This window comes from Lutjanus erythropterus, chromosome 14 (genome assembly GCF_056507025.1).
Source record: "Lutjanus erythropterus isolate fLutEry1 chromosome 14, fLutEry1.hap2, whole genome shotgun sequence".
NCBI classification, from domain to species: Eukaryota; Metazoa; Chordata; class Actinopteri; order Lutjaniformes; family Lutjanidae; genus Lutjanus; species Lutjanus erythropterus.
Window position 1 is genome coordinate 29,378,321 of NC_139330.1, and position 12,100 is coordinate 29,390,420.

Below are 12,100 nucleotides of genomic sequence, written 5' to 3' on the forward strand. Positions count from 1 at the left end.
ACGTGTTGAACACACTGTCAGTGTAGTCAGTTGGTGGCGTTACAGGCTCCTGTCACAACCCGAAATGAAGCCAGTGAGCTAACTTCCTTACGGTGCGCTCCAGTTTACGGGCTGTCAAATTTCCAAAGAAGCTTCGTGGGAGGGCGACGTGCCTCGACTTGAGTGTGGATCTTTGACAGTGGTTCTTCCTCTCATATATGGGACTTCGTCAGCTGTAAATGACTGGTAGGGCATCCCAGGGATTTAACCTCTGTGGCGCGTCATCGAAGCCATTCATAGCGCCCGGTCCCTTGCTGTGGTAACGAGACCATCGTGCGAGAATGGCTGTCGTTCCTGCCTTCTTTGGCCTCCTTTGCACATCACAAAGTCGCACCAGGATCGCCACAACCACACAGCAACAGCGTGGAACTCAGCTGGCAACGCTGTGGAGTCCGGGTCGCTTATCTTCAGACTGTCTGCCCCAGGAGTGAATTCAGTGCCTTTTCTCGGGTGACCTAAACCACCCAGTGTACGGTCGAAGTCTGGAAGCCAAGGCCGCTGGCCGTTTGCCATAATCCAGCAAGTTTGGCCGCAGGGCCGTCATTGTGCTTGCCTGAAAAAGAGACACGAACTGGAAAGACAGACGGCCCCCTTAACGAAGGTTTCATTCAGGAGGTGCTTGTTTGGGACAAGTGCAGAATGTTAGCAAGAGCACGTTTGCTTATTAATATGTAAAGATGGGAGATTAAAGCCACCAAGCTGCGACGAGGATGGGATTCGAACCCACGCGTGCAGAGCACAATGGATTAGCAGTCCATCGCCTTAACCACTCGGCCACCTCGTCGTTTGGCACCTTTGACTTCCAAGTGACCGCCCAGCCAGTTCTAATGCGTGCAAACAAAGTTGAAGTCAGCTAAGCCAACCTTTCTTGCAATGCAGGACGCCCTTCTTCACAGGGGGAATTAGCTCAAATGGTAGAGCGCTCGCTTAGCATGCGAGAGGTAGCGGGATCGATGCCCGCATTCTCCACAAGGCTTTCCTTTACTGTCCTCCCTGGTGGAGGTAAGGAGGGAAAACCAGCGAGACACAAGGCAAACAGTAGAAGGACGTGTTCAACACACTGTCAGTGTAGTCAGTTGGTGGCGTTACAGGCTCCTGTCACAACCCGAAATGAAGCCAGTGAGCTTACTTCCTTACGGTGCGCTCCAGTTTACGGGCTGTCAAATTTCCAAAGAAGCTTGACTTGCCTCGACTTGAGTGTGAATCCTTGACAGTGGTTCTTCCTCTCATACATGGGACTTTCTTCATCTTAACATTACTGTTAATATATTATCTTGATGCTTTGGCAATTTTGTTTTTATGATATTCAAGCCAATAAATGGTGAACTGAAAAAATGAAAGTAAAAGTGTGTGTTTTCATATAGTTCAGGTATAAAATCACACTGCAGTGTGTCACCTACCTTGCACATTCCTTTGCACCATATATTAAAGGATATATTTCAAACAAACTAGAGCTGGTGATTGTCAGAACAATAGAAAAATGAACGAAGATGTTTTGGTGAGCTTTATTTTGTTTCTGTTAAGTTTGAATTAAGCACAATGAAGTTAAAAATGACAGCTTTGCAAAGGGAGTCTGGTTGGTTTGACGAGAGCGATAAAACAGCTGTTTCTTTTGTAATCCTTTCCATAATGTTATCAGACATTTATACCAACAATCTGAGTCTATTAGTGGCAAAAACAAGCAAACAAGGAAGCTTTATCTGCCCCATGCTCTCTGCAGTGCGCTGGGGTTAAATGGCAAACAGCGCATCAGCTGCACTCCGTTTCTATTAGTCTCCTCTGCTTCCGTTGCACCTAATTTTGTTTTTGTGGTGATTTTGAGACTCTTTTGTAAAGTTTACAGCCTGTCATGCTATTGCACTGCTCTTTGTACAATGATACAGCTAAAACCAAGAGCTGAACGTTGTTTACCAACCAACCAATTTCAGGATTTCATTTTAAGAAGTGCTCTAGCTAGTATTTGTAACTCCTCACTGAAATGTTGTCCCAGTGCATTTTTGTAAGCTTCAATCTGTTTCATTCTGTTATTGTAATGCACACTGACTGACAGGGAAAAAAATGCTTGACTAGAAGAATCTGAAGGGTCTCAGACTGATGATTCTAATCTTCGACTTTTAGGGAACAGCCCTCATGAGAAGCCTTAATTCTTGAATCCTGAATCTGAGTTGTATATTGAATGGTGCTTCTGGCATGAGGTTCTTGCTTTGTGCAAAGAGAAGAAACACAAACACACAGCCTTGGTGACTTGTAATTGAAAACCAAATCACATCATCAGGTTCGCAGCATTTTAAAGTTCAATTTGCGAGAAAGCAAGAAAGCTCAACAGCTTGGCTTTCTATGTGTTTTATGTGCATCTGTTCAGGTCAGTGCTGCGATGTATTTTTAGCGCCGGCGGGCGCCCATCAATAACCCAGACGTTTTAAGTCAGTCTTCACCCATCTATCAGGCCTGTGTGCGGCCCAGGGCTTGAACCCACGATCCCCCTCATTTGTCTTGCCACGTTTCCTGCTCTGACAGTCTGCCAACCCCCACTTAAGCACACACACAAGCACACACACAGTCACAGGTTTACAATAACTAGTGTGAAACTAAGGTTATGACTCACTGAGAACACTGAGTTACCCACTTTGATCATTACAGCAGGATGATTGTATCAAGAACTACCAGAAATAGAAAAAAAGAGCTTTTCTGTGCTTTGGAGTTTTGAAGTAAGGTTATTCTAATTCAGAAGTTTAGTTGTCACAGTTATCATTGTTAAGTGAAGCCCAGTGTCTGCCTTTCCTGAACAATTTTAGGAATTTTAATGTCATATTTAAAGAGACACTCATCATTCTTTACAAGCGATCACCTGCAGTTCATTAGTAATAAGGACTAATGGTGCGTTCCCAGTCGGTAATCTCAACTGGAACACCCTCTTAGGTTGGAAAGAAACTCGCCAAACCCTTTAAAATCTAAAAATGCTAATCCGCACTTCAACAGTAAGTAAAATTTACTGTGTATATGGCAAATAATTTGTGTCCCATTAAATCAGCCTTACACACAGGACTTAAATATCAATAATAATAAAAAACAAAATAAATTAAAAAATATGAAATTCTAACCTCCCTCTACACTTCCTTAGATCATAATTTTACTTTGCACACTTTTTATCCCAACCCTCCCCGACTCCCCTCCCACTGTGGCCTGAATTCTTGGTTCTTTTCACCTATAAAGTTATATTTGCATCTTAGTTATTACATTCCCTTTTTTCATTTTCTCTTTTCTTCCATAAATAACATTGCAGGACATACTGAAATCAAAATATACTGGGCTACTATATATTGAGATTTTCCATCTTAACATGACTGTGGCATATCTTTGGAATGTAAGAATGTTAAATTTTTTATCATCATGTCTTTGCTTTCTGGCTTGTTTATCTGTATTGTGTCAATCTTTTGTACCAGATACCTGTTTAACTTTGAATTTTCTCCTGCCCCCTCGGATCTGTTTGCTTGTGTTGGACTGCTTTCCCGGTTTTGACCCTTGCCTGTTTCACTATTCAGTAAGCCTTTACCCTTGGTTTTGATCATTTAGTGATTGAATCATCTTCATCTGTCGTCTGCATTTGGGTTCCATCCACTGGAACACTGTTCCCCCGCATGTCAGTCGTGACACTGAAATATAAGCAGTAAATTGGAAGGCATGGTCACACTGATTACATTGAACAGACATATGCATACCCACACATGCATCATGATATCTGCATACATATATATGGACAAACACCCGCTCAGAGCACAGCGGGGAACAGCGGAGTAGGACAGCGCGTTCCTGAGCGTATCAAAGCTGAGACGCACAACCACTGCAAAATATGGCAAAATGTAGAGGGTGTTTGGCAAGTAAGGTAAATCTTAACGCTCCCATTCATCACAAATACAACAAGCGGTGGGATATTGAATTAATTTCTGCCCTCATATTTCCATTTCTCCCAACAAGAAGGTGGATTTAATCAACTGAGCTAAAAAGCAGGGAGGCCGTCAGTTTTTAAAAGGTCTGACATGCAGAACGGAGCAGGTCAATAAAGAAGACGACAACTTCCACTTTTCTTCTACAATTAAGAGACCTTCTACTTTGAAATGCGTAGATAAAGCTTCCCAAGACACCTATGTGACACAATAATTATTTTCCCCAATTGCTGCTGTGTATGTTTGACATTTGAGGATGCATTAACAGCTGTTAGAGTCAAATGTAAGCTAAAATAAACTTCTAAAAGTGTGTTTGACAGATTCTGCTGTTTGGTTAGTGAATCCTGACTTATAAATTGAAATTAGATTTATCTTAGCATCGGTGCTTTTCTTCAGAATCCACCTTTTCTCACTTTTCTACAACTGATGCAAAATGCAACCTGATCGACATTTAGCAGCTTCCCCAATGTGGCTTAACTGAGGTGGGAAGTAACAAAGTACAAATACCTTCTTACTGTGCTTAAGTAGAATTTTTAAGTGTCTCTACTTTACTTGAGCATGTATTTTCTGACAACTTTTTACTTTTACTATTTTAACACAAATGTCTGTCTCTATATAGACCTTACGATTTCAAAACAGGCTACTTACTTTAGTTTTAAACTATTTGACAGAAATTATTGTTAATTTTATTTTGCATCATTCCCATTTCCATCATTCCCTACATTGAGACCGATCTTAAGCTAAATGAATGGGACAGTAACACATAGAAAAAACGATTCCTTGGTGTATCCACCAATGCGCTTCATGCACAATAGACAAGAAAAAATAAACATAACCAAATGAAAAACAATGTAAAAGACGTAACAAAAATGAAACAACATAAAAGACAAAAAGGACGTGATGAGACAAAAATCATTGTAAAATATATAAGATGAAATATGACACATTTAATTGAAATCTTGGTTAATATATGACTTTTGTAGACTTTTGGAACTTCCACAAACTCTCTCTGTCCAAGCTAGCAAAGGCTACCAAACAAAATTACCTTAGAAAGTGGCTTGACATTGTTATCTATAGCTGGCTAGTTAGCTTGGTTAGCTGTCAAGCTAGCTGGCAAGAAAACAACACTGGTACTGTATTTCCCATCTGGCCACCTTCAGTTTCAGAAGCTATGTTCAGACTCTCAGCTTTGCATTAAAAGTGACATACCTGATTGAATAACACATTTATAGCGACTCCTTCATGTTCATGATTGGTATCATGGCATGGTTATGGCAGTGTAATGACACACCCTCCAATTAAGTTTTACCGTAATTTTTGTAAATGTTTGAAAAGACGAATGAGAAAGATGTTGATGGCTTACTTTCAACGAATACTAAATGCCATAACTAAAGAGACGCAAGACGACACATGTTGTAAATATTCATGGGCGAGATCAACAATCTGCTGGAAACAATGTAAAAAACTTACAATGATGTTTTAGTTAATTGATCCCAGAAGTAAAATTCTTGCTTATAGACACTTGTTTGCACAGCAGCTCCTGCCTGGGTCTTGTGACGTTTCTCTGCTTCAGATTCCAACATGAACCAGATTGTAATTGGGGAACTGGAGCTTGCTACTTCTGATTCTCATGAGAGCAGTCGGTCTAATTCTCCTGCTGATCATTATGTGTATCATTATGAGCACAAAAGACAGAGATTTACATAATTCATTATAAGCCGGGAGTAAGACAGCTGTGTGTTCTCACCAGTGCTGATAGGTGCACCCAAAGCATATCATCAACACAAAGCTCCGAAGACAGAAGCTCACATGTTCAACCTCAATTTTCCTTGGGATTTATTAATAAAGAGATGTGATTTATTTGGGTCTAGCAGAGTACATGCAAATGTGAGCAACAGATGCACACAATCAACACAATATTTTCATATTAATGAAACCCACTGCCATCTGATCCTTCCTGGTTTGTGCGATCAGCCTTGGAAGAATTTGTGAAGCCTTAATTGCCTAATATAATCATAAATCCGTTCCACTATCAATATTTTCAAGAACAACACATGGCACGCAAATGTTTTTCTAATAGCACAATGATTTAAAAGACTCCCCATGTAAGGGAGGCATTGAATAAATTAAATCTTCTAATGGGACTATGACTGAAAAGAAATATTTCTTGAATATATATTACTGCACAAGACAGCCTAGAAAGCAGACAAGGAGATGATGTAGTTAATTTACGATTGGACAGGGGATGCCATCCCCCTCTTTAGTAAAATGACCAAAATTCATTCCACTCATTAACCTGCCATCCCTGCTCTCCATCACCTGGTAGCAGAGAGAGTGCAGGAGCAGAGGGGTTGTGTAGTTGAATCTGTTAGTCTCCATGCCATGTCAGTAGCCTAACCGTTGTATATTCACCAACGTCATGATTACATCATGCGTTAGCTGGGAGCAAAACAAGGCAAATATGATCATCTCAGAGTTGTAGGCCACAGAGCCAAGCAAAAAATGTTATCTTGCGGTACTGTTGAGTGCCAGAATCAAAAATTTTATCACATACCAGCTGCCACTGCCGGTCACTCACAGACCATTAAATCAGCTTAGTAAGATAAAAGAAGATTCATCTATTGAGTGAGGATGTACAGGTCAGCCAGTCTGCTCCCGCTGGTTAGTGCAAACTTTTTCAATTAACACTGTTGGTCTGACAGAGTGAATGAAGAGCTCGTATTTTCTTAGCGGGTTTTGTTGGTTTGTTCAAATTGCCCCAACCTCAGCTCTCACCAAAGGGAAAGTGGTCTACTGATTAAGTCTATGGCGCTGTCCATGGTGCTGAAATAGCAGACTGATTTGTACATAATTGAATATCTTTCTCTTGGTCCCAGTCTTCTGTCACTTTTGTCTTGGATCTGTAATATAAAATACACCCCCAGACAAACTCACACAAAATATTTCGGGGGAGATATGACTTAATGTATTTCCCCATACTCAAACACTCCCATGCATAAGTTGCTGTGGAAACAACTTTGCTACTTTTCTCTTTTACACTATTATTTGTTTTGCCTTCACTGCTGAAACACCTGACAGAAATACACCTCTACACATTGGAAAATGAAGCATGGGGTTTAGATTAAAGAGAAGAGAACCTTGAGACCATCAACGATGCACACGGCATCTTTCAAACATGGGGCCAGTACAGCTGGACGCACCACCACAGAAACCCTCCCTGGAGGAGTGGAGGTGAGCAGGGATAAGAGCCATGCTAACCCAGCTTGGACCTCAGGCTGCTCCTGGATAATGGGCCAAGAAACGGAAAACAAGAGACTGTTGGGCCAAATCCAACCGAGACCTGCGCCACAATGCCCTGTATCAAACTGTTGCCCTTGACGCATGGACCACTTCTGAGCTGAAAAGACTCCTGCAGGATGAGGCGGCGAGGACTCTGTGTTTACATCCATGATTCTTTGTGCACAAACACAGTCAAAGCTGATGGACCAGTTGCGGATTTTTTTGTGTGAAGATGTCGACCATATTATCATCACTATTTTGTTGCTGCTGTACATTCAACCTGGGGCAACTTTAAAAAATGCACCACAGAATTATTTCCTGGGGGTGTGCATGTATATGTATATATGTAAATGACTTGTTTTATTTTGTTTTATATTTTATTCTGTTCTATTCTGAATTTAATTAATTATCTGTGTGTTGGGTTTTGCATGTAGCACAAGGGAACTACAACTCTAGTTTCATTATTTATAGATAAAAATTAATTCTCTGACATACAACATAAAAATATGTAGTGCAAAATTACATAGGTTGATAGTTGTTTTAGCTAAATCAAAAAAGATGCAATCAGAAGAAAAAACAACCAGAAGGTCCCATTAAGTCACCACAACATCAAAAAGCAGGTGCTTTATAACCAAAGGTGGTCCCCCATAATACTGTACAAATTCTTTGGTCGGTGAGTGAAATTGGATTTATGCGTCAAAACATTACAACAGCACATTTACGCTGATATGAATCTGTTCTGTAGGTTGGGTCACTGTAAATATCTTCCTGCAGCCTTAAGACCATTTACTACATTGCATCAAAAGTGGAGACCACCCTCTGGCCTGAACAGACGGAGGCCCTTTAAAACATTTCCTATTTTATTTGTTTTTTATTTCTTTTGTCAATCCATTTCATTGCAGATAAGCTGCAAAAAGCACAGGAGTGACAGATGGAAAAAAGGGAACCTGTAAGCAAATGTCATAAATTTTAATAAATTACAGATGCCCGACTGACTGTGTTGGTACATGGCTGTCTGAGGATCTGTGTATGTGCAAGTGTGTGTGCGTGTGTGTGTGTGTACTAAACTGCATGACTCCACAACGAAAAAACATAACCTGTAACTGCAGAGAGCGTATTACTCACCTGACACACACATACACAGTTTCATACCTGCATGCAAATGTTAGCACAAAAACACTCATATAATTACAAAAAAGTCCCATCTTGTTTATATGCAAATGCAGCTGCACACACTTCCTGAAAACACAAACACGAGCACAGACACACAAATGGTTTCAATAATGTCAATTGTACAATTGTGTTAATTTATCACTGCTGGAGACTGGAGGGTGAATTTGTGTGTGTGTGTGTGTGTGTGTGTGTGAGAGAGCAAAGCGGTGTGTGTGTGGTTGCTCTGATTAGACAAATTGAGATCAATGGATCGGTTCAGTTGGGAGAGAGCGCAGGAGGAGGAGAGCGGATGAGTGGAGAGCTGGCCAGGAGAACACAGGAGATGATGAGAGAGGAGGTTAAAGCCGATTTTATGCTCCATAGTGTACAAGAAAGAGAGGGAAAAAAATCATTTAGTAGCATGTTAAAACCAGAAATCCCTCTCATGTAATAAAGCTAAAGGCAAAGCAGTGGCTTAAAAGACTTATTTTCACAATTGCTGGTTGGCAGCTAGCATGCAACTAAGTTTTAGCCAGTTTACTTGATTCCTTTCCTTTTCTTCTGTACCATGCCAGATAAACAGGCGTGTCTTTTAATGGCCAGAAATGAGGGTTGTGTACTGTAGTTGTTGCAAAGATAAGACAGAATAAGATAAGATAAGATAGAACTTTACTTATGCTAAGAGAAAATGTTGTGTAGTGAAGTATTCCAATATATAGGGCACAAATATTAACTGTCCTTTGAGTTTAACAACATCAATCAAACTGTACATTTTGGTCTGTAATTTTTGAACCATATCAGAAACATTTTTTCCTGGATTCTGTGGGTTCAGATGAATCTATCTATATAAGTCACGCCCACTCGTGTCTCAATCGATTATTCGTCACTACAGATTTTGAGCAATTATTACAAAATTTGGTACAGAAAACCTCTAGCCCAAGTTTTGATTTAATTGGCCTATAAAGTTTGGTGAAATGCAGTGGACAGGGCTTATATTATTATTATATAAAAAAAAAAGTCATGTCTCGTGGACACTGTGCGTTTGCAGCCACATTTATTGAAGATATGCAGATGTGTCTGAGTTTTGCCAGCTGGACGATAGGCGATGCTGCAGCAGCATCTAACTTGAAAGGGAGGCATCTCTGTCTGGATGTATGTACGTATGTGTGTATGACTGTCCTTTGCATATCTTGAAAACCCTTCATTTGTTCGACTTCACACTTGGTGGGTGCATTGCTGGGGACCCAAGGGAGTGCAGTGTCGAGTGTGAAGTTGATTGAACAAGCTGTTCTCAAGGACCAAGGTTCTCAAGGATCTGTGAGCCAAGTAATCGGCCACATGCCCTGACCGCCCACTGTACAATAAAATATAGAAAAATCAAAAAGGGGCAAATCAAAAATATGTGCAATGCCAAATTATGAACAGGTTACCAGTAAAGGACCATTCTTGGTGGGTTGCATATAAATATATATAAGAAGCTGTTGAGAGAGCTGTGAAAGTTTTTTAGGTGGCAAAGCAAGGTTGTATAAAATTGGCTTTGTGCGTCAAAGCTAATATGAGAGCTTCTTCTATTTTGGACTCTCTTAGTTCCTCCATCAGTCCTTTTAAAGTGGTTTGCAGTTGGTCAAATGCAAATTCATTCAGTCTGTTCATTCAAATGTCAGTGTTCCTCATAATTGAACTCTTAAAAGTCTTCATCAGAGAAATTTCCAACTGCAGTGATTCAATCAAAACAAAATTTTCACCAGCTGGTCACCAGCAGTTCCAAATCAAAGAGTGTTTCAGCTAAAAATTTGGTGTGTTTAGCATTACAGTAACACTTCCTCTGTACCAAAGTCTGTCTGATTGGTCCAGTTGGTGTGACATCAGTTCCAGTCTAACTGTGACACAGTTCTCAAGCCACAGGGCAATCTTTACTCCTACAGGAAGAATGTTCATGAGCATTCAAGAAAACAAAAAAGGCCATGTATGACAATGACAGTGTATGAGCAGAGAGGAACCTCCTGAACAGACAACATGAATTCACTTTGAACTCCTACAGATTGCACTTCCTGCATTTCCTTCAGTCACACTTAAGTGGTTTCACCCACCAACTTTCCTGCCAACTGTGTTAAAGCCGCACTTTGTCAACTAAAGGGGAAAAAAACGAAATGGAAAGCAGTAAACAGGTCTAAAAGCTGGCTGTCAGAGTTGCAAGTCCATTTTATTTTGAAGGCCTTGCCTTTTTTCTTTGTTTCTGTTCCTGGTTTTGTCTTTTTGCAACCTTTTTTTCTGATTCCTGACTAGTTTCACCTGTTCTTTATTAGCATCTCTGTGTATTTAGTCGATGTGTTTCCCTCCTTTATTTGCCAGTTTCTCTTTCTCCATAGTATCAAGTGTCTTAGCATTTTGCTTTTCTTTTTCAGTTGAGTACTTCAGTGCATTCTCATTCCAGCTTGTCAAGTAATGACAATATATTGCCACCCATCAGCATCTGATACTGAAGTACAAGGTGCCCTTGGGAATGAGACCTGGCTGACCATTTAGAACCATTTAGTTTTTTTGAAATCTTTGCCTTGTTTTGGGGACTTTGGATTTTGGCCTGCACCCCGTTGGGTTTGTTTGCCCTCTTTGGACTGATGTCAGTCAGAACTTTGCCAACAAATCTTCTACACTGCATCAGCCAGTAATCCTCTCTTGTTTATCTGCTACCCTGCTTGACATACATGACGCAGGGGCAACTGGACTCTGGTTACAGACTCAAACAAAGAAAAATCCAACAAATGGAATCAAACAATAGGATGTCTAATAGAGCTCTGAATTGTGAATCACTCTTGTCTCATAATTTGCATATAGTGCAATCAAATTCTTTTCAACCTGCAATCAAGATGTTTTTCTTTCTCATGAGGTGTCTACTGCTTTTATTCTTTTGTGATCTATGGAAACTGCAACATAATAACGCACCATAATCCTTTGAAAGGTGCTTGTGTCTAGGGTGGATGAGAGGAGGATGGCTTGGCGTCAAAGACAGTTGCCACTGGAGACGAGGTTGGGAAAGTAGTAAAAGCAAAAAGATTCAAAAGAGGGACGGAGGTGGAAGGGTGCAGTAGGGACAAAGTTGAAATTTGACAGTTTGAATCTGTGGATGCCCTAAAAAAAATCTTTGATCAAAGGGAAATTTCTGCATTTTCGTGTGGATGTCCAGTTAGGTGTTGATGGTAAATGTAGATGTAGCCTGTCGTTCTTCCTTACATCACTGTGACATCACCGAACAACAGATTTTGCAGCAGAAGAACTGTTTTCTTGGTCAATATAGCAGCACTGATGACTTTATTGCTTCAACTGACTACATTTACCATGAATACTGAGTGGACATCCACTTGAAGAGTGCAGAATTGTCTTTTTAAGTTAACAAGAAACTATATCCTCTTGGAAACTGCCTCTTTGCAAGGTATTTGTCTCCTAACTGCAGAAAAATACTGCAACGTACAAACTAAATCAGACAAAAATGATAACACTTTTAAGTTTTGTGTGTGGGCCAACACACACAATGCAGTTTTCCTGTCTTGTTATTTATTTTGCTTGGTATTGAGGCCGTTCATATCCTGGAAATCTCTCAGCGTACAGTAAAGCATGACCACAGTGCCCTGGAATTAAACACTGGCAATTCATCAAAATAATTTTCTTCCCCCTCACTTTCTGTCTCT

General features: G+C 40.4%; 2 non-coding genes across 2 annotated transcripts; one reads left to right on the forward strand and one right to left on the reverse strand.

The window, feature by feature from the left end:
* Positions 1-741: 741 nt before the first annotated feature.
* trnas-gcu (transfer RNA serine (anticodon GCU)) lies at positions 742-823 on the reverse strand. Its single transcript has one exon. It is a non-coding gene; the product is annotated as a tRNA-Ser (tRNA).
* Positions 824-935: 112 nt separating this feature from the next.
* trnaa-agc (transfer RNA alanine (anticodon AGC)) lies at positions 936-1,008 on the forward strand. The gene has a single exon. It is a non-coding gene; the product is annotated as a tRNA-Ala (tRNA).
* Positions 1,009-12,100: the final 11,092 nt, after the last annotated feature.